Source organism: Heloderma suspectum, chromosome 2, assembly GCF_057233095.1.
Source record: "Heloderma suspectum isolate Gila_16-S chromosome 2, 16-S_ref, whole genome shotgun sequence".
Classification (NCBI taxonomy): Eukaryota; Metazoa; Chordata; class Lepidosauria; order Squamata; family Helodermatidae; genus Heloderma; species Heloderma suspectum.
The window spans coordinates 290,193,727-290,217,517 of NC_139459.1; the positions used below are offsets into that span (position 1 = coordinate 290,193,727).

Here is a 23,791-nt window from a genome sequence, read left to right on the forward strand (position 1 = left end):
TGAATAGATTTGGGAAGGTTCTGTAGAATGACTGCTTTCTCTGCTCAACTGTTCAGTCATCGAAATAGATTTTCTTTAATGTATAATGGGTTGGATTCAGACTTTGCTATACTTAGAACAGACCCATTAAAAACAATGGGATTTGAATTAGTCATGATTACTGTAAATTAAGTCCACTGATTTCACTGCATCTCGGCAAGGAAAGACAGAATCCCAAAACTAAATGTGCGTGTGCCCAAATGACCGCAAGACAAATGTGCCTTTCAGTTCAAAAGAAAAAAGATTAAAAATGTGCCCATGGGCCCAAAATGATTGCCTACTCTAAATATGGGTAAGTTAAGATCCAACACTTTGTGATTATCACCTGCAATGAATAACATGAACTTTTGTTCTTGGAAAAAAATAATTAAAAATATATTCTGAATAAGTGTAAAAGTTAATTTGAAATCAGCAATTAAAAAAAAGGAGGGATTTTACAGAGATAAAGCCTAGAACACCCACAGGTAGAAAAGTAGGATATAAATAGAATAAGGGTGCAATCCTATGCATGTTTACGGAGTTGTAGGACTTCTTCCATCTAAACATTCAAAGGATTGCACTCTAAGGGTCAAAACTGTCATTATATCTATGTCTAGCAGCTACATTGTTTTTTAAAATCTAGAGTAGGTACAGGGACCTTAAAAGCCACCTACCCTCCACGCTAGGGTTCTGATCTGGATTGGGCACCCTGCACCAATTCTAGAGTAAAAATGAAAAAAGACATAGTTCCTAGACACAGATTTAGAGTAAGGTCTGTTTTGGTCCTGCAATTCCAAGCAAACTTCATTGGGAGTAAGTTTCATTGAACCCAGTGACATTTACTTCCAAACAAAGATGGACAGGATTGCATTGCATAAGAAATGCATTCAAAGTTTACTTATGAAATGGTCATACTGTGTGGTGTTTTTAATGGCCCCAACAAAACATAATTGATTTTGATCCCTTTGCAGTAGTTGGTGGTTCCAATAAAACTGCTATGTTGACTTATAGCTCAGGTTGCTGGGTAGCTAATTCTATATGTAATTAGGGCACATGCTGTTCTGAAGTTCCATTCTTTCCATTCTAGTTCTTAAGGACATAATTTTCATAGCATGGAAGACAATGTTTTGTTTTCAGTATAGGATGTTTAATAAATTTCGGTTTATAACAATGATGATGACGATGTTATCAAATACATTCCACCCAGCCTGGACAACAGAAGTGCCTGAGTATATATAATATAATCATATGATCCATTTTGTATCCATTGCTTTTGTTCAAGAACAGGAAGTTGATAAATGCTCCTCATTGTCAGTGCAAATCTGCAGTGAACTGAAATTCTGAATGATACATTATAGATGAGTGTACCTGAGGGGGCTGAGATGACTGCTATCAGATCTGTGCGAGTTTGAAAGGCGTGCCTGGAGAAAAGGAAGTCTTTAATAATTAACAAACCTGTATATGGGATGGGGAGGCAGCACTGGCCTACATAATGCAAGCATTTTCCTTTATGTCAAAGGCAGTACATAGAGTGTAAGGCAATTGCAAGTCACACACACCAGAGGAGGCTGGCGTGCCTTGTTTCGTACTCTCTTCTTACCTGAGTGCTTTATATCTGTTTCCTCCCATTCTGATGTGGTACAGTTCATGCAAAGTGAAGGATATATTAAAGAGCTTCACTAGACTTCAATGCATGTGGTGTATTATACTACAAGTGGTATCCATAATATCTACAGTAAATGTAGTGAAACTGAAATGAAATACCTTGATAAAACTCACTCTGTTGATGGGCCTTTCAAAGGAAAGGTTACAGGTCTTTTCTACATGAGGCTTTTAACCTGCCACTTTACCAATGCCTCTGCTTTCAGATTCTTTGTGGGATTAAACTCGGATCCTCTACATATGTTTTTTTTTTCTTTCTTTTTCTGCCTTTCTATATGTTCTATTACATAACCTCTAGGTTATGTATAGTGGAATTGCACAACTACACTAGGGTTTTATTCTGTCATTCCCCGATATACCGGACTTTCCCCAGTCAAGACCCCACCCGCACTAAAATGATTGCAAAGAATGGGAGAGGCCCTGGAGGATGGCAACATCATGTGAAGCACCTGCAAATTACCTTGAATGAGGAATCACAAGCACAGAATAAATGTGCCGTGTAGAAAGGCCCATAATGTACTCTTTCAGTTGCTTGTATGACAGTCTCTGTTGAGGTACATGAAGGTGGCAGTCATATAGCCTTGGGCAATTACAGCTGGTGACTCCAGTTCTAGAGGGGCTATGATTCCATTCAGGGGTTTAGTTACCACCAGCCAAAACTCCAACAGTACTATCCAAGGTGCTGATCTCATTTTAGGGATAGAGTTCAGCACCTTGGTTAGCACCTTTCAGCACACTGAATAGCAGCACTAGAGTTTAGGCTGGTGGTAACTAAACCCCTGAATAGAATCACAGCCCCTCTGGAACTGGAGTCATCAGCCGCCACTGGCCTTAGGGAATACATTCAGTTGAGAATTTTGGATTGTTAATTGCAAAATGACCCATATTTTAATTACGTTTCACAAAGTATGTACACCATGGTTTGTAATGAAAGTGAGTGGAGAAATATATTGATATTATAAAGGTTCGATCTAGATTTTTGTTGGGTTGGAAGCAAATTTTGCCTAAGGCAAAATCCAAATGAATTTTCTGGGATTCACTTAGGCAGAGCCTCTTGTAGATTTCCAGGGTGGGAGCTTATTAGAATCTATTATGAGTCCTATCTGGTTCCAGAGGCCTCTTTCTGTGAGGCCTCCTCAAGATACCGACACAGTATGTGACAATGAGCAGCACTGTCATCAGCATCTGGTATCACCTAGAGAGCTCTGCAAACACTTTGGCCTTCATGGCGTGGATCAGGTCCTACCTGCCACCTCTGTAGCATCTTTTGGAGTGTAGGCTGGAGTTCCTGAACAGGGGATCTTGCTTCTGATCATGCTTTGTTTCCACTGCTGCTCTCAAACCACTTTCAGTTTTGATCGCTTTGACATGGCAGCAATTTGCCTGACCCTAATCCCAGCCCCAAGCTTGCATCCATTTGCTCTCCAAATGAGCTCCAGAGGCTCCCCCAACTCTCTGGAGCAGTTTTGGAGGGTGCAGGGTGGGGCGGGGGGTTGCTGCAGTGGGGAGAAGAGGATGTGGAAGTCCCATTCTGCAATGATGAATCCAACCGTAGATGTGTGGCTTGCTCTTTGAGTGCTTCCTTCTCAGCACCATCATAGACTTCACACTCCTACTGATTCTTGGTGTCCTATCCCTGCCTCTGTTCCCTGCCTTTGTCTGTATGCAGTTTTTTCGTCCTCCCTGCTATTGAGCCTCAGACATATTGCTCAGCACTCTTGCCACTGCTTGTGTCTTGCTATACACTAGAGATGAGTGAGCTCCTCCAGGCTCGGTATGGAATGGAAGGGGTGGAGTTCCTTTGGTAAGCCAATCAGACTTAGCTGCTTCATGACTTAGCAACATTTCTAAGGAGGCTTCGGGGGGAAAGTGGTGCCACAAAGGGCCTTCTGGGGAGAGTGAATGGTGGCCCATTTCCCCCCAGAAGGCCCATCAGGATATTGCTATGTTACAGTGTGGCATTGTTCCCAGGGCACTGTGGGAGGAAATGGCAGCTGCCAGCAGTGCAGTGTCACATTTTAAAACCCACACGAAAAGCTATTAGAGCCACTGCTGCTATAGCCATAACAGGGCAGCAGCCATGAACCTTGAAGCCCTCATTGTACATCTGCCCCCATTTTGCCCCTCTTTTCACCCTCCCTTTTTGCCCATATCTCCCACAAAAATGTTTGGCTTACTACTAATTAAAAATCATGAAGAAATCAATGAACTGTTTTTTTTTTAGCAGGAAGCGCTCATGCATAGGAGCTAGCAGAAATCCACTATCTTATTTATAGACCTTTCCTGAAAATTCATCAGCTTTCATATCTAGTGGTTCATTTTCCATGCATATTCTTCTTACTATATTCTTCCTTTTTTATTCCAAAAGCATTCCTGTGGAGAATATGGTGCATTATGGTGCAAGAAATAATTTTGGGAGAGGAGACACAAGGGAGTGCAACCCCCTTGCAAGTTCAGGGTGTGGGGATTCAACATTAAGTGTTGGGGGCATGGGGTTAGTGAGTAGCAGTGTGGCAGCAGCTTCATTTTCTCTTTCTTTTCATCTATTTTGCTGCTGCTTCAGTGGTAGCAATGGAATGGCTACCTGCTTCCCGGTGGCCACCACTTCCCCCTCAATGCCTCCCTTGGGCCATGGTGGCATCAAACATTTTAGAAAAGAAAACTCTACTGCTGTTACTTCTAACTTAGAATTCCCCTTCCCTAGAACTTATGAAGAACCCCATCATACACACACTGGGAAAAGTACTGAAATGGCTTCCCACATTTACCACGTCTGAATAGGACAGCGTATCTGATCATGGAACTCCACCACCATGCCAGCAGAGTCCTTATTTTAAACCCATCAATAAGTGATAGTCATATTTCAACTATTAATTATGTTCTTTATTATTTGCTTTTCTCATCAACAGTTTGGAATTTAATACTTGAGCAAGCAAGAGTGTTGGCACAAGGAAGTGTGCTATGTACATGCCAAAGTCTTGGCACATCATTTGTTTATAAAAATCTATTTCTAATTAATACTGTTCACATCTGTTAAGTGAACTGATTTTTTTGTTTTGTTACTGCAGACAACCATGTACCAACATTAACTTTCCGTGGTGTGCATGTAACTGATTATCTTAAGGTCTGAACAAGTGGTAAGGATAGCTTTACCCTCAGAAACCAGGGGCAGCAGGGGAATTGTATTATTCTCCTCCACACTTGACAATTTCTTGCAAGTCACTGGTTTACATGTACACCATGAGAAGTTGTCAGCTGGTGAATCCTCTCCCACAGCCAGCTGGCCAATGATGCTATTCTGCTTCTGAATGAGAGAATGCAGCACATTGCTGCTGCACTTGTCTTTTCAGGACATGTTTAATAGACTTTCATGTCCGTGGCCATTACAGAGTCCCACTTACAGCTAGGTGTTGTAGTGAAGGGGTGGACAGAAAGTATATCTCCAGATGATTTGGACTTCAGCTCTCAGCATTCTTGACCATTGGCCATGCTGGTAGGAGCTTCTGGGAGTTGAAGTGCAAAACATCTGAAGATCTGCCTTCTGCCCACCCCTGATGTAGTATTTATACATTTCTGTGTCACATCATTGGCTGTCACAAAGTATGTATATTTGCCTAATGTATCCATTTTTTGCAAGCTGTTTTTCTTAATATAATGCTATTTTGTGCATTTCCCAGTGTGCACTTTCCCCTAATATACACATTTCTCTATGCATTATCCCCTAGCACACATTTTTTTGTACACATTTTTTTTGTTTGGAAAATTGCATTGCAGAATTCTCAGAAGTGCAAATACTGAGGGATGATTGCATTCCAGCTCATATATTGATTGGGAGAGGGTAAACTCGGTAAGTTCTTCTCGAAGTGTTAACTGAACAAATTTCTCTCCTATGTCTAGTGTAGAGTGGTGATCCTTTTCACCATGCAACAGCAGCTTTAGGAGGGACAAATTAATTATGGAACTATTGAAGCTGAACATGGAGAGTCTGGGGACCCCAGCATGAGAGGGAATGGATTTGAGGAACCTGGCAATTCAGGCTTAGATAAGGAGCACGGGTGGGACTGATAGTCTCAATAAGATCGACCTTGGAAGGCTTTCTGTCTGTCCCGTCAGCCAAGACAGCTAGGCTGGTGAGGACTAGGGAGAGGGCCTTTTCTGTGGTGGCCCTCACTCTGTGGAATTCCCTCCCTAGCGACCTCTGCCATGCCTCCTCTTTGATGAGTTTCTGCCAGGCTTTGAAAACTTGGCTGCTCAGGTGGACATTCGGGGTGGGTTAGGGTTTTTTAGAGCAATGTTGTTTTGTTCAGTTGATTATGTAAATTTGTTGTATTTTGTGCTGTTATTTGTATTGTATGCCACCTAGAGTGGCCGGGTGGCCAGCCAGATGGGCAGCTAATAAATCAAATAAATAAATAAATAAATAAAATGGGAAGTAAGGATTCCTTATCCCTTATTGGAGAGTGGAGAGGGACCAAATATGGGCCCGTTATGTCAGGGACTCATTGTTCGAGGAGCTTGAAAGAAGAAGTAGACATCAAATAATGCTCAGTGAAAGGGAAAGGCAAAGAGAGAGAGAGAGAGAGAAATATATTAAGGTGAACCACCACCACTAATACCAACAACAACAACAACAACAGCAATGGCAACAACAACAACCACAATAAGACAAAGACCAATATATAGAAGAAAAAATGCAAGGTGAAGGGGGGAATGGGACGATTGAAAGTGAAGTAAAAATATTGAAAAATCAGTGGTGTGGCAACAGTGGCGAAGTCTTTAAAATGGAAAGGATGTACTTTCACTGGATTTGATGAGGTACATTGCCAAAGTATTAACACAATTGGAAATATGTTCTGACAAAAGGGGCACCTCAACAAAACATTGCAGTGTATCAGTGGTGTGTGTGTGCTAGCTGAGTCTGGCTGAAAAATCAAAAGTTACCTTCAATGACAGGAATCCTGGCTCTAATTTAATGTGCAAAATGTACTTATTAATTAATTTTGGAACATTTAAAAGTCCACCTAGTCTGCATTGAAGTCAGTGGAACATGAGGCTTTTCCATGTAACCGAGTGCTGAATTTGGCCTGGGATGAGGACTCAGGGCGGGCAGGGGGTGGGGTGGCAATTGAATTGGACTGTTCTCTGCTGAAGTTTGAGAGGAGGATTTTTGACTGGGACTCCAAACCAGACTCAGGCCCACCTGTTATCTGGACTGCAGTGGAGTATGTTGCAGGACTGCCATAAGCAACACTCTCTCAGCACATCCCCCAACCTGCACTCGGGGTCGCTAATACTTCTGTAGGGTTGTTGTGAACTATTCGGAGCCTAATCTGCAGCATTCAGTGTGAACTACAGTGCAGGGCTCCCACGTCACTCTTTCACAGCCACAGCCCTTTCGAACCACCAGTATGGGGACAATGAACTGCATTTGTTTAGAATCTGCATTAACAGGGCCATTTTTTTTAAAAAAGGAAATAGTTCACAATTAAAAAAAAATGAAATAGAAAAAGCAGGAATACTTCTCTTTACTGCTCCCATTTGGAGTGCTGAGGGGGGTCGGAGTGGTGCTCAATCCTATCTGCATAAAAATCTTGGATTTTTCTATGAATTTATATGGGCAGCTCTCATTTTAAATAACTTAGTGTACTTTCAAAAACTTTGGGGTTTCCCCTACTCTGTTATACCTCCCGCTTGTGCATGGGTGCTGCTGTTTTGGCTACATAACTGGCAGCACTCAGAGAAACTGAATCAGAATTACTTTCAATGTCATTTACTAAAATATTTTTCATTGCTGCAACAAGATTTCTGAAAATAGCTGACACTAAAAAAAGAAGACTTGCACCTCCACATTTCCCTTTTCTGCTTCATTAGTGTATTAATAATATGTAGGTCCTGGGAAGCTCCTTTCAGTTAATCTTGTCAAGTTGGTCAAAACAAAGTTTCTCCTCTTGCAAACAAAGTCCTTAACACTCTTGGGGGGGGGGGGGACTGCAGCAGAGGCATCTGTTGGTAGGGCAGGGTCAGGTCTGTTAAGGCAGAGTTATGTCCAGGCAGAATCTGTCAGAACCCTGGACAGAGCACTGGAAAGGGCTGTTTCCTCCGAATCTGAGGAGTCCAGCAAAGCAACTCTTCAGGCCTGGAATGTCTGGGGATGATGAGTCACCAAAAGATGGCAGTACCCTGTGCATGTCCTGATCCCAGTTTCCATGGCTGGGCAGAACTGAACTCTTGACACCTATAATCTATGTGGTCTCAGTGATGGGACTTGTTAGACCTGTAGTATTTTTAATGTGTGAAACCTTTAAAAAAACCAAACTACCGTAGACGCAGTGGGACATTAGTTGGTGACCACTCCTGTGGTTCACACACCAGGGTTTGTCAGGAACATCTGTCTTCATTTTTTTTCATAATCAGTCAGATGTCCCAAAAGTGCCTTCTTGACAACATAATTCATTTTCCAGGACAACTATAATATTCTCAATGGGTTTTTCTCGTGCAGATTTTCCAAAGCTCAACCTTGACTATTTTCTAAAAGAAAAATAAGAATTTTTCTGTCTTAATTGGCATTTGGTAGCTGACATTAAGATATAGGGACGTATTTTAATCCAGCAGTTCTCCCCCCACTCACAAAATATTTTATTTTCATTGTGATGCTACCTTTCCTGACTTCCAAGACAGAGTGGGAAATAAACCACACAATCCTGTGCATGTCTACTCAACATTGAGCCCCACTGAATTCAAAGTTAGGCTGCAGTTAAGTACCATGATGATACATAAGACTGCAGCTCAGGGCTTTCTGGCACTATTCACTTTCTACCGCCATAGTGGCGTCTATACTTATTGCAGTGTTAAGGCTATTTTGAGCCATTCTGCAGTTGTAGAAGATGAAATACAATTTTTTTCAGTAAGCTAGTTTTAAATGGAAAATAGCTTTATTTTTTATTTTGATTTGATTTGAGCCCTCCTTTTCTACCAAGAAAATGGCACTTAAGATGGCTTACAATCATAGATGAATAAAAAATGGATTAAAACAATAACAAAACAAATAAATTAACAGTACAATTAAAAACACAACAATAGCAGAATAAAACAGCACCCAATCTAACAGACCTGCTTATACGCCAAAGGCCTGCTTGAATAAAATAGGTCGGCCCATTCTGACAGGTGATCAACTATAGTAAAAGCATCATAAGCATCTCTGACTGTATATGCGTCTTCCCTGCCAGCACCCTGACACTGAAGATTGTGGCCCAGATTTTCTGTTTTGTTATTGATAATTTGCTGTCAAGTGACACCATCTCCAAACAACCTTATTACAGGCAAAGGCAACACGATTTTCATATTATTGCTGTGATCCAAAGAGTGCAAATGAATAAAAATAACTCAGATGAATTAACATTTGCAGAGAGTGGGCCTACTTTTCATAGTATTGGGAGAGTGGGCTGATTCAAGTAAGGCAGGGTACCATAGAATCCTGGCTTATCAGGTCAAGCCGTGTTGGTCCATGCTGCCTAATCGCTCCAGCTAGACTTCTCTAAGAGGAGAGGTCCTCTTATGGATCAGTGATTGGCTAAAGAACAGAAAGCAGAGAATAGGAATAAATGGTAAATTCTCCCACGGAGGGATATAAACAGTGGGGTCCCACGGGGATCTGTATTAGGACCACTGCTTTTCATCTGATTTATAAGTGATCTGGAATTAGGAGTGAACAGTGAAGTGGCCAAGTTTGCTGATGACACCAAACTATTAGGGTGGTTAAAACAAAATGGGATTGTGAAAAGCTCCAAAAGGATCTCTCCAAATTGGGAGAATGGGCATTAAAATGCAAGTGTAGCAAGTGTAAAGTGATGGACATTGGGACAAAAAATCCCAACTTCACAAATACAATGATGGGATCTGAGCTAGCAGTGACCGATCAAGAAAGAGATCTTGGGATTGTGGTGGACAGCTCGATGAAATTGTAAACCCAGCGTGCAGCTGCTGTGAAAAAAGGCAAATTCCAAGTTAGGCATAGGGATGTACGAACTGTGAACCTTCCATACCACTTGACTTCCACAGTTTGCAGCCAGTGCTTCGTTCCGCCATTCACAAGACCCTGGAATTCTCCTCTTTTTTTTCCGTTCTGAAAATTACAGAGATAAATTCGTACCGACAACCGTATGTCTGGTGCCCAGCCATCTCCGTGAGTCTGCATAACTTCCTTAAGAATCGCTATTTTTCATAAATATTTATGGGTTTTTTTAAAAAAAATTGAAATCCTCCATCCCCGTTACCTTTCAGCCAAAACACTTCCTCTTCCTAGGGGCTTCCCAAAAGAAGGCTGTCTTAGGTGTGCCTGAGCGATAAACTATTTGTTTAAAGCAACGCTGTTTTAAAGAAAGAAAAAACCTTTTAAAATGACCATGCCACTCCAGGACTGGCATGGTCATTTTAAAAGGTTTTTTCTTTCTTTAAAACAGCATGGCTTTAAACAAATAGTTTATCGCTCAGGCACACCTAAGGTAGCCTTCTTTTGGGAAGCCCCTAGGAAGAGGAAGTGTTTTGGCTGAAAGTAAACAGAGATGGAGGATTCAATTTCAAAAGAACACCCACAAAGAAGGCGGTGAGCACATTTTTTAAAAAAATTACGTATTTATTATCAGAATATACGACACTGCATTTTTATTTATGAAAATTTCACGACTCTTTGCGATGACGAAAACAAGCCGCATGACTGCTGGCTCCGCAGGACCTCGTGGTGCCGTTCCGCAGAGGATTCCATGGCATGGACTGAAGGGAATTCGATCCCATTTCAGTCCATGGCAGAATTCTCTGACATCCCTAGTTAGGCATAATTAGGAAAGGAATTGAAACTAAAACTGCCAATATCATACTGCCCCTTAACAGATCTATGGTGTGACCACACTTGGAATACCCTGTACAGTTCTGGTCACCACACCTAAAAAAAGATATTGTAGAGTTGGAACAAGTGCAGAAAAGAGCAACTAAAATGATCAAGGGGCTGGAACATCTCCCCTGTGAGGGAAGGTTACAACAGTGGGATTGTTTAGCTTGAAGAAAAGGCGAGTATGTGGAGACTTGATAGAGGTGCACAAAATTTTGGATGGTGTGGTGAAAGTGGATAGGGAGACATTTTTCTCCCTCTCTCAAAATACTAGAACCTGGGGTCATCCCATGAGGCTGACTGGTGGGATATTCAGGACAGATAAAAAGAAGTACTTCTTCACACAGTGCATAGGTAAACTATGGAATTCATTTCCACAAGAGGTAGTAATGGCCACCAATTTGGATGGCTTTAAAAGGGGATTGGACAATTCATGGAGGATAAGGCTATTAATGGCAACTAGTCCTGATGGCTATATGGTACCTCCAGTATCAGAGGCAGTATGCCTATTAGGGCTGTGCACTGCTTCGGTCCGAAGCCCAAATAACGAGTTGAAGTGGGCTGTTTCGGAGATGCCTCCATGTGGTACGAGGCAGAGCAGAATAGCAACAAAGCACCCCGGAGTGAAGCAGCTTGTGTACGAAACGCCTTGTCTGACTCGGTGATTCATTCTGAGCAACCCAGACAGCCTGGCACCAAAAGTATAAACTTTAGCAAGTTCAGCAAAGGGTTGAGGAGGAGCTACCTTTCTATGAACATGGCATTTTGAGTTAGGGTAGCATTCCAACATGTGGTCCCTGGCCTGCATTCCAACATAGTACCATCCTGGAAGGATTGTGCAGTATACTTTTCCTGAATTTTTAATTGGGTCTAAAATGGTTATTAACTTACTAGTGCTAGAATGTTCAGCTGAACATAACTGTCAAGAGCTCCTTGGAGGGCTCTCTCAGTCTCATCCAGTAGCCAAGTCCAGACACAGACAAGGGATTCTTTTCAAAGCTTTATTCTTCTTTTACAACTTAACAACTCTACAGGTAACAACTAGATCTGAGCAGCAGAGTACCTATGCCCTAAGTTGGAACAGTTGGTCCCCATTTGAAAGGGAATTACTGGCAGACCCCTGAACTTAAGGACTAGGGAGAGTCCCTCCCCTTTTCCCTTGGATCCTCTGGGTGCAGCTGTTGTTTGAGCACCAACCGGGCACTACGCCTCCTTTCCGCGCCCTCCATCTGGCGCCGCTCTCTGCGTCTGCGTCGCGCGTCCACCAAGACTGCTTCCTGCGCTTGATCACTCCCTGGACTGCTTTCTAATCTAGGAATGCTGATGGGAGGAATCTCCATCAGCTGCGGGCCCTGGGAAAGAGGAGCGTGCTCCTCTCCCAGGAATGACTGCTCTTCTTCAGAATCAGAACTACTCTGGGATTCTATGGGCTCAGTATCCACCCTGACAATAACAACATTTTAGCATTCATTAATTCAATCGGCATGTTTCAGTGCCTTGGTTCAAAGAGATTTGGCATGAATGCTCTATTGAGGGTCTATATATGTGATTATTCAGCAACAACAGTTTCTGAACTTCTCATTTGTTGACATATAAGGGTGAATCAGATATTATATATTTATTACAAATTTATCCCACCCTTCCTCCAAAGAGCTCATGGTAGTGCACATGGCCAGGGCCTCCAGTGTAGTACCTGTGGGCATCAATGTTCCCATGGACACTTCTCGGCACCAAGCAGGCTTCTTTTCCCTCCTGGTTTTTTTTTTAATTTCTTAAAAATTGTTTTAATTAAAAATATATTTAAGAAGCTGGCAGGCTACAAGTGAAATGCAGCCTTTCGGTGCCATCTTTATTTGGTTTCAAAAGAGTGTTTTTTGTTTGTTTCGGAGCTCAGATGGCACCTCTGTTTTGTACCTAAGTTCTTGGGCAAGTTACTTTTAGTCCCACTAGTTTTCCTTTTGGAAAATGATTGTTTTGTGACTGACAATGGCAGCCATTTTAGGAAAGGACCATCTCTCCCCATGGCAGCCATTTTGTGAGAGCACCCACAAAAGTCTCAAAATTCCAAATGTGCTTGTCAGCCCAAAAAAGGTTGGGGACCCCTGACACACAGTATACCCCCCTTTCATCCCCACAACAACTCCATAAGCTAGGATAAGTTGAGTGATAGTGGGCTCCTCCAGGATCACTGAGTGAGCTTCATGGGTAAGTGGGGATTTGAGCTCAGATCTTCTCACTTCTGGTCCCACAGTATAACTACTATGCCACACTGCTAAGAGAGTGAGCAAGACAGGGGTTCGTGATTCACCCCTTTGCCATTCCAGAATAAATGAATGTGTAAACAATCAGCAGTGCTATTATCTTCTATAGGTAGAGCTCATTGTTCCACAGAAACTCAAGGTTACCTCTGAAACCAACAAGGGAATGCAGTTAAATCACCTTTGATTTCCCTATTTCTGTACAGGGATTGTTAATCCAGGATAACATCTTCTGAATCCTGACTGTGTAAACATCTCCCACCCTTTCAAAAACCAAATGCTACTACTTCTTCTTTCTTTTTTAAAAAGATGTAATTTATAAAGATAATCAAGTAGCAAAGGAGGCTAATGCACATCAGCATGCAAATGGTAAGGCTGATGATTTAACAATACTCCTACTTTGCAAAATTGCCTTTTATTTAATTAAGACTCCCCAGGAGGCTGACACTTTCCTCTTGCTGAGAAAACAGCTGTAGTGCAATGATGAATCCTCCAAAGAGCTAAATGTGTGTATGACTGCTGTGAATCTTGGCCGAGCAATGGGAAAGATTCTCTCTGTATGGCTAGGAAAACATCCTTATTACTTTTGGAGCAGTTTTCTCAGTCGTCATCATCACCATAATACCTTGCAATGGAATTTTGATTTGAACATCATAATTGCCAATCTTCCCTTAATAATGTTTAACAGGCCACATTTTACAAGAGAATTTAATGCCCCCTTGAGGCTGTGTTGGCTAAGGTGTCCCTCTGGATATTTGGTTCAAGGAAGGTGAAAATTACATATGTACCAAAAACTAAGATGTGAATCTCACAATGACTTTAAGCATTTTCTAAATTTACCCACAAGTGGTAAATGTAATGGCAAATACACATTATTGTGGGACTGATGTAACCAGAACAAGGGTATGAGGCTGCCAGAATGTTTTTATATTAAAGGAGGTTCCTTGTTTCTAAAGAATGTCCATCATACTATATTTGGAGATGTGCTGCTTGCTTTCTGATGCCAAATCATGAACAAAGTCTTGTGCACAGCCAGGTGTTGGTTCTGATCACTTTGGAGAGAAGCCCACTGGCCCAGGAAGCACCAGAAATGGTCTGAAAGGGTCTGATTTGGCTTAGGCTTTAACCAAATCTGACGCACATCTCTAATTATGCCAGGTTTCTTAATTCGGGCTATAATGGGAACAATAAAGATGTCAATTAAAGTTAGTACTTTAAAGCTAAGAACAAGGTGGAATCATCATCCAAGGTGCAATTAAAGCCTTCAAAATATTCAGTGTATTAGTAGAACACAAGAGGCAGCTGTATTGTGTATCTTTCTAGTTGGCAATTGGCAATTCTAGTTGGCAATTCATATTTGACTTCTACATCAGGAATTTACTAAGAGCTGGATGATTTCTGCAATGGCCTGCTCAGATGAACTACCCATTGCTATTAGTAGTATAATGCTAGAGGATGTTGTTATGGAAAGATCACAGTTTCTATTAGTATGTTATTTGGTGTTACACTGCTTATACAAGTAGGGCAGCTGGTTGAGTGGCTATTTGTGCACGTCAGCTGGCTCAGATAATGTATGAATCAGCTCTAAGACCACACTAATAAAGCTAAAGGCAATGGTGTAAGGCTCTGTTTGCCCATGATACATATATTCATATCTGTGCCTGCAGTTGCTCTACTTTTTAATATTAGGTCATTTCCCCAACATGGACTGCAGAGGAGTTCCTAGTTCCACTTGGTGTGAACCAGAGTTTGCATGTGACATAGACCCATTTGGAGGCTAAATGTGCAAAGAAACAAGCACTAGAGCACTGGATTAAAATGGTTTTAAAGAAAGAAATCATCTATGGAACAAAAGCCCTAGTAATGTATCCCAGCTTGAAAGAAAAGCAAAAAGTAAATAGATCTGCATATAACAGAGGAAATCCACTGAAATTAGGGTTTCTATAGTGATACATTCAACCTAATCAGTTAGCATAGGGAGGCCATTGGTATTTACAAACATTAGCCTAGCAGCCTCAAACTGTATACTCTACTTAATTAGTGAGCGCTCTCTTGCAGTTTATTTCATTAACTTGCAATGCATTCTGCTTTATATTAATAATGGGAAAGGTACATAATAGATAGCACCAATTGTTATGACATTCATGGAATTGCCTTCTAATTATTAGTACTAGTAGTAATAAGCCCTCCATTATGCAAAAAATGGTCCCACAACTATTATTGTTCAGTCATATGCTTTTTTGAAGAGCAGTAGAACTGTACATCCTGTGCTGTGCTTAAAACAGTTGCAGTATTTAAAAAAAAATTGTTGCAGCTTCAAAGATGATGACTTATTCATAGTCTTTTAGATCTGCAGTGAGATGCTGAATTTTTAAAAGTAGGGTATGTGTTAGAAGCTAAATAATTAAGCTCAGTGGCTTCTTCGGCTTTTTATTTCAAATCTTAAATATTGCATAAGATATTTTCCACAGAAGAAAATCAAACCTTTAAAGTGAGATGGGATTCATCCAGAAAATTTACAATTTTTATGATCAAATTGGCATGGAACCCAGTACATAAAGTACAGTAGATAAAGATTTGTACTGGAAACTGTCAGAACTAAGCCCATATCCCTCTTATCCCTCTTAGCCACTGTGTATATTCAGCAGGTTGCTATTAGTCACATTTAATTCCCCTTCTATAAAATGGGAACAGCTGCAGTCTACTTTCTTGAGTTGCTATGCGGCTGCAGTACTAGGAGAGGTGGAGGTGAAAAGTATTTATGAATTATTTGTTTAAGCAATTTTTATCCCACCCTTCAGCATAAACACTCTGAGGGTGGCTAATAAACCCAAAAGTTCTGTCCTACCTCTTTTATCCTCATAACCGCTCTGTGAGGTAGGTTAGGCTGCGAGAGCTTCATGGCTGAGTAGGGAAGGGACTATCATGCCTGTTCTTTGTTAACTGCCATGTACCTAGATAGGGACCACGGTGGCTTAGTGGTTAAGACGCTGAACTGCAGACTGGAAGGTCGGCAGGTCAGCAGTTCGAAACCCGAGTGCTGCGTGACGGAGTGAGCTCCTGTCTTCAGTCCCAGCTTCTGCCAACCTAGCAGTTCGAAAGCAAGAAATTGCAAGTAGATAAATAGGTACCGCCTCGGCGGGAAAGGTAACAGCATTCCGTGCACCTCTGTGTTCAGTCATGCCGGCCACATGACCATGGAAGCGTCTTCGGGCAGCGCTGGCTCTTCGGCTTAGAAACGGGGATGAGCACCGCACCTGAGAGTCGGACACGACTGGTTGGGGACACCTTTACCTTTACCTTTTTACCTAGATAGTGCTATATAAATATAATAATAGTAGTAGACCAGGCACCTGGATAGGCAATCACCATCCCGGCAAGCACCCTGAGGCACCTGGAGGGTGAAGGGTCGCTAACCCAACCTTCTTCTCACTTTCAGCCAGCTTGAGGTGATGGAAGAAGGGACCAGTCTTTGGGCCTTGTTGCTCTCAAGCCCACTGAATGCTGGGGCATGGGCTTGAGCAGTCAAGGGACCCTTTGATCCACCTTAATGGTAAGCAGGCAATGAAAAGCTCAGATTGGCCCCTGGTTGATTTGGTGCTTCAAGCCAGGTTGGGGTTGTACAGGAGACTATAGGGCATAACCAGAAGACACCCAATGTAAGTGGTGCCCACACATATCCATTAGTTTATTACCTTACTCCTTAATAGTAGGAGTTCCTTACTATTTGTTAATAAACTGTATCCCTTTTACCCAGATATTGAATCAGTGTCCTGATCCAAATTTCTGTAGATTTTGGAGCTCTGAATTGCCCTCGGTCTGTTTGTCTGTTTCTATGAAGCTTGGGAACCTGTGAGGTTGTGTCAGCAATTTCCTAGAGCTTGTTTTCCTGAACTCTAAGAACCTTAAGCCATTAACCCACATGCTGTATTTTTAGCTGGCCTAAGTAATTTCAAGAGCCTCCAAGAGGCAACGCAGTTTTGACTCATGTGACTTATCTAGAAATTATGCAAGTGAGAAATACCCATGAAAGGTAATAGATACATATATTTGAAAACCACAACATGCTTACTCTTGGTCTGCAGTACACATCAGCTTGACCCTGCCAAGGTGGGTGTCTTAAAAAAAAAGTCTTTCTGAAATTTCTCCTCGAATGGAAATTAACATTATCCTTGACTTTACAAATAGTCACAGATATATATTTGCACTATTAGCACATTACATCTTCTATGGTTTCCTTTAGATGTATGAAATTACAACTGCTCAAGCCTTTTAAGGGGTAAAAAATGAGGGTAATCATAAACATGTACAAAACTTTTATTTATGAAAATTTGAACAGTCATAAAGGAAAATGTTGACAAAAATGAATTAAATTATTTATTGTATTCTTAGTGTATTTCTATTTCGCCTTTCTAAGGCCAAGCAAGGCAGTTACAGAAAGTTCGGAAAAAGTAATCACAATCAAATAAAAACATAGTAAAACATTAAAAGCAATCTTAAAAACCATGGCAACAATTTAAAAAGCCAAATCTTATAATGTTGTCTTCTAGATCTTAACCCCTAAACTTCAGTTATCTGCCCTATAGTTTCTTTTCCAAACCATGAAGACTATTCTCTCTAGACATTATTCATTACTTGCTTCCTAGCTGTAGTTCTATTTGTTTTACAGAAACTAGAATTAAAATCCATGAATGAACCAAATATTCATATTGGTTCATGGAAATCATCTTTTGAAGAAAAATATCATTCTGAAGGATAGATAATAATTATAATTCTCATGAGAAGGTTTTCTTGAGGATTCCCAGATAAGGCTAAGAAGTCATAAGTAGTCATTTTCAAGAGGTGACCCATAAAATATTGAGGAGAATGCCTGCTCTCAGTCCCAATCATTAGCAACTCATAATTTTATTCCCTTTCTCTCTGACTACTACATAGTTTTGACTTTTGTGTAATTCTTCTGAACATCTGAAATACTGAAATTTCAAAGGACCCAGGGACCAAGAACCTCAACAAGACATTCACTCATAGGATGTGTGTAGGTTGAGACAGGCTGCGGTGGAGGGTGGGGAGACTTTATGAGATAAATGTACAATAGTAGTTGTCAGGGTTCCCCTTGTGACCTAGATGCCCTGAGGAACTCTTTAAGGATCTCCTGCCTCCTTAAGAGTCCTACGTTCCTTCTTTTAAACATCCCCTTTCCAGTAACGTGGGGTTTAGGCTGTAGATGTGGGGTAATTGGCATTTCACCACGCTTGGGTGTTAACCATAGCAGTTTACAGGTAGGGATGGCACGGGTGTCAGTTTCGGTCCACAAATGTTTCGGACCGCTGGTGCCTGCACCCCCCAAGCTCTCCTTTGTTCACTGGCCCTCCAGGCTGCAGTTGAGCTCCCCCTCTCCGTGCTCGGTAAGCTGCCCGCAACTTACCCAGGCCTGTTTGTCATTATCCCGGTCCCCATGTTTTTAAAAAACATGGTGATTGGCAGCACTTGCCCACAGACTTATACATAAAATAGCGCTGTGAAACTAGGGTATATGAGTGATCCACAGCCCTTTTTGCGTATAAGTCTATGTGCCCACATAGATTAAAAATTTAAAATTTTCTTCAAATTTTCTTCACTCTGTGTGTGTGTGTGTGTGTGGTTTTGGTGGTTGCTTTCCTTCCTTCCCACACAATGTCCCAGAAAGATGCTAGCTGTGGACATTGTGGAGGATGCAGAAATGTTTTGCAGCAGCAGTGCAAAAAGCCCTTAGCAAAAAAGAGAGACGCCCCTGCAAATGGTGAAACCACCCTGTGAGAAACTGTTGGACAATTTCTCCTTCCCCTGTCCCCCAATTTCTCTGCCCACAGATAGGGTTCAGAATTTTCAGGGGGCATTTGTTCACAGGTCTAGTTTGGATCAGTTCCTGTGCTCCATGCTGGAGCATGGACTGACTCTTTAAGAGCTCATAAAAGTTAAGAACTTTAACTTAACTGCCTTATACTGAGTCAGTCCATTAGTCTGTCTAGCCCAGGACTGTCGACACTGACTGGCAGTGGCTGTCCAGCGTTTCAGGCTGGAGTTCTTCCTGCCCTACCTGGAGATGCCAGGGATTGCTCCTGAGACTGTCTGATGCAACGCAGGTGCTCTGTCACTGAGCCACAGCCCCCATCAGGTATTTTAAGAGCGTGATTGTACAGGACCATCCTCCTCATGATCCTTCATCTCTTCCCTGAAAGCAAGGAGAAATTTTCCTGCTTAACAGTAAGGGTGTAGGTAGAGGATGAAGCTTTGGTGGTCAGAGAAAAGGATCAGGCAAGAGGCATGATAAGCAAGACAGAAAGAACCAAATGAATAAATGTTATTGACTCATCATCTGGGCCATTGCCATCTTAATACAAAACAATCAAATATATACATTATACACACACATTGTTGTAAACAGGCAAAAAAGAGGATATGTCAAATAAATGGATCATGTTGTTGTTGTTGTTCAGTCGTTCAGTCGTGTCCGACTCTTCGTGACCCCATGGACCATAGCACGCCAGGCCTTCCTGTCCTGCGCTCTCTCCCGGAGCGTGCTCAAGTTCATATTCATTGCATCCGTGATGCTATCTAGCCATCTCATCCTCTGCCGTCCCCTTCTCCTTTTGCCTTCAGTCTTTCCCAGCATCAGGGTCTTTTCCAGGGAGTTTTCTCTTCGCATTAGGTGGCCAAAATATTGGAGCTTCAGCTTCATTATCTGTCCTTCCAATGAGCACTCAGGGTTGATTTCCTTTAGGATGGACTGATTTGACCTCCTTGCAGTCCAGGGCACTCGTAAGAGTCTTCTCCAGCACCACAGTTCGAAAGCGTCAATTCTTCGGCGCTCAGCCTTCCTTATAGTCCAGCTCTCACAGCCATACATTACTACTGGGAAAACCATAGCTTTGATTAGACGGACTTTTGTCGGCAAGGTGATGTCTCTGCTTCTTACTATGCTGTCTACAGTCAATAAAATGTTGTGTTACGTAACTTTTATGTTACTGCTGCTTGAAGGGCAAACCTAGCAACATCTCTTGTAATATATTTTTGACCATCTTGTAATTAAAAAAAAACCTGATCACCCAGCCAGTAGGCTTGTTCAATGGCAACCAAAGTTGCCTAAGTCAGAGCCAAGTAAGTCACTGGATATAAAAAGCCAGAGATGACACCCAAGGAAAGAAAGGAATTCAAGCTGAACAGGGCAGTTTCTCTATCAAGGATGGAGCAAGGCAGGGTCCTGTGCTTGGAGCCAAGTGGGACTGGATGAAGAATAAAGTAAGAACAAGCTAAGAAAATATAAGAATTAAAGCGGACAGATGCTCAAAACATGCAGATACTGGCTGTAATAGCAATAGCTTTTCACAGATTTGGAGTGGAGGCAGCATTGTATAACTGTTCTTAGCTATGATACACAGTGATGCAGTTAGATAGTGTTGGACTCTGGTCTTATGTGAGCCCCGCTCTTGAGATAGTGATACGTATTTCTTTGCTTACTTCAAAATGTGGTAAGCCAACTCAGCTGCATTTGTAGGACCTCCTGGTCGTTCTGTTGAGTGGGGTTCTGGATTTCTCCCCCCAAATCCTACACTGACAGCACCACTCTACACACATTCACTGTTCTTATGGCCTGCAATGTTCCCTGTTCAAACTGGTTTTGCAGATATCCATAACAATTCAAACTGTGCTGTGGAGAAGCTTGCGTGTATGTTTCCCAAGTCATCTGACTGGATTATTGTTGGAAGCAGAATGTTGGAATAGACTAGATGGACCTTGATCCAATCCAGCAGGAAAAATCGTCCATTATAGCCTTCTTAAATCTGAAATGCTTCACTACACTGCTTGAATAGATGCGTACATTTTGATGTGTTGGTAGCCCTGTTCAGGTGTTCTGAACTGAATATGGCAAACACGTGAGGACAAAGAGCACTCCAGCCCCACCCCTCTCCCTCATCACATTCATCACCCTGTACTCAGAGAGAGCGACAATCAGAAGAGCCTCTGGTATCTGTGGAGGCTCTTTACATGAGCCAGAACATGGATTTTCCAGCATCAGGCTATACCAGGCTGTACCAACTTTTCACATGTCATATCATTAGCATCTGATGAAAATTATGATATTAGGACTGTAATCCTTTACCTGCTTACCTGGGGGTTTAGCCCATTAAGCTCCATCTGATTTACTTCTGAGAAGACATGTATAGGATTGCACTGTTACTCTTTGTACTCTGAATCTTTGTTAGCACACAACTAAATAGAAACAGCACCTTCTTCTGGAGCTTCTCAGCCACAAATCTTTCAAAGGGAAATCTTGTACAATGGGAAATAGTAGTGGGCTTGAGTATTTTTCTAGGATTGTGATAGCCAGCAGTAAAATAAGTGAAGAACAGGTTAATTGCTCGCTGAAACGGGTGCTTATGAGAGAGATCATGCAACACTACATCATAAAAACAATTAAAATATTTAAAGTAATGCACTACATTTCATTTAATGAAAGAAAATTAACACAATATTGCAGTGTTTCTAACCTTTTTGACCTATAAATTGATCTAGACGTTAATAGATATTGGAGAAAAAACGTACCAAATCGCTTCAATTTTGGATTGTTCAGCACCCACCCCACCCCCCTTTGTTATGTTGTCATTGCTATAGGATTCCTGAACCTGACCCTGGCATGCAGAGAGTTCCCTGTATGATTAATTGTGTGTCACACTGTTTAGTTTTGTGACAGCCAAATGAATACTGGAAAAAGGTGAGTCATTGCTGTAAAGAGCCTTCTCAAGGACAAGCCAAGGGCACAAGAGCATGCCTGATAAATGGAAGACTTGGGGCAGCTCGTGAACCATTTAAAATGTATTCCGTTCCAGTATTAAGGAGTTCTGCTTTCGAAAGTAAAAAAAAAATAGATTAAATTACCTTTATCTGTTCCATTTTCAAAGCTGTCTGCTATGATATTCTCCCAAAATGTGTTTGTAATATACATTATGCAGCTGGCTGAATATTTTGGCTTCGATCCAGAGTAGCTGTTTGGAAAATGGAAGGGCTCCTTCCATTCATAAAAGGGCTGGAAATCCAGTGAAGACTGCCACTTACAGTACAGGGGAGGGTGGGTAATTTTAACCCCCCCTCCCCCGAAGCCTCCTGCACCACTTCCGATAGCATTCCATGGGTTGTCCAGGCTTCTGGAGCAGATTTTCAGGGGGAATTGGCAAAAAGTGTCTTCCGTGAGTGGGAAATTCCATAATCAGAAATCTGGTCATGGCATCTCTCATTCTAACCCTCTAGATATAAAAAAGGATGCTATTAATAAAATAGTGAAAAATAAGAAAGGCTATATGAGAAAATTAGTATCTGATTCCAAGAAGTCTTGTCCCTTTTGACTCTTAAACCTGGGGCAGCTTCACCCATTGCAGTGATAAACATGTGAAGTATGAATATTATACACACATGTATGCACAGATTTAAACACCTAGGTATGCGTAACTGGTAACCTGGTGCTTCCTGTAACTATAGCAGAGCTGTTCTGACTTGCCAACTGAAGCAGAGCGCACCAGATGAGAGATGTAATTAAAATATGAAGACACTAGCTTTATTAATAGTAGTGATTATGTATGCTGTCCTACACTTGGTTACACACACACATACACACACACATACACACACACACACACGTCTTATTTACTTTAGTGAAATGCCAAGTTCTGCCACAACTGGTGTGGTTTAAATGAGTACAATAATTTCTTGTGTGTAAAGCCTGCCCTATTCAGTCCAGGGAGCAGATCTGAGTGTGCAACGCTATGCACATATAGATTTGCATCCTCTGTTACAGGCATGGGCAACTTGTGGCCCTCCAGTTGTTTTGGCCTACAACTCTCATCATGATCCCTCACCATTGGCTATGCTGGCTAGGGCTGCTGGGATTTGTAGGGCCAAACATCCAGAGTACCACAAGTTACCCAGCCCTGTCCATTAGAATTAGTTGGAAAGCCTTGCACGCAGAGGAAAGCCATTCATCAATGCTGGATCAAGGACATATCAGTAATATTCTAGAAATGTTTTTGAAAAAATTATTATTCAGATATTGGCCTCCTCTTTGCAGATGATGTGGAGTCAGACTTAGAAGGCTGCATTAATAAAAAATGTTTATCCTTCAGTGATACTGAAACTGTAAATGAATAATGGCAGTTCAGGTTAAGAAGCACTGTCACTCTATCCTTCAGTTCACTAAAGGAACACTGCTAAAAAGACTACTGCATTGCAGCCACATTTTTAAAAAGTTGTATGAATCTATTTTTAGCATATTTTAATATTCTGTCTATGTATGTATTTTATTACATTTATAAACTATCCAGTAATTGAAGTTCTCTGGGCAGTATACAATTTTAAAAACAAACAAACCACAAAGTAACAATAAAACATCGATAAAATATGATACAAATAGTAGCAGTACATGACAAAAAAAATGACAAAATCAAAAAACAAAACCAGCAACAGTGGTGCTGCAAATATCTAAAAGCACTGAAACATTTTCTTATTTAAAAAACAAGAGAAAGGGAATTTAGCAAGACATAATACAAGAGGAAGGAAAAAGAAGAAAGGAGCTAGTGAATGGTTTGGAGTCTGGCAGAATAATAACAAATGACATAATACATGTGGCTGAGAGTTGAAGAAGAAGAAGAGATGCTGCCCAGCAGATGCAGCCAATACTATACTGCTATCTTGAGCTACAGTGGTGCAAACATCCAAAGAAAGGCATGAGATACTCACACTGGGGCAGAAAGGTGATAGAAGAGTTGGTTACCTTAGGGAGTGTTCTGAGTAATGACAAACCTGCAGCGAGAAAGGGCATTGCTGGTTCTTGGTCCCGACACACTTAGATTGCAGTGCTATCCTATGCAGGGCCAGTGTCAAAGGGAGGCATGGTTGGGCACTTGCTGAGGACCCACACCCCAGCAGGGGCCCATTGACA

General features: G+C 41.6%; 1 protein-coding gene across 2 annotated transcripts in view; it reads left to right on the forward strand.

Moving 5' to 3' along the window:
* ATP2B2 (ATPase plasma membrane Ca2+ transporting 2) overlaps nt 1-23,791 on the forward strand; it is a 606,047-nt gene that overhangs the window by 437,271 nt on the left and 144,985 nt on the right. The gene's annotated exons all lie outside the window — the stretch shown is intronic.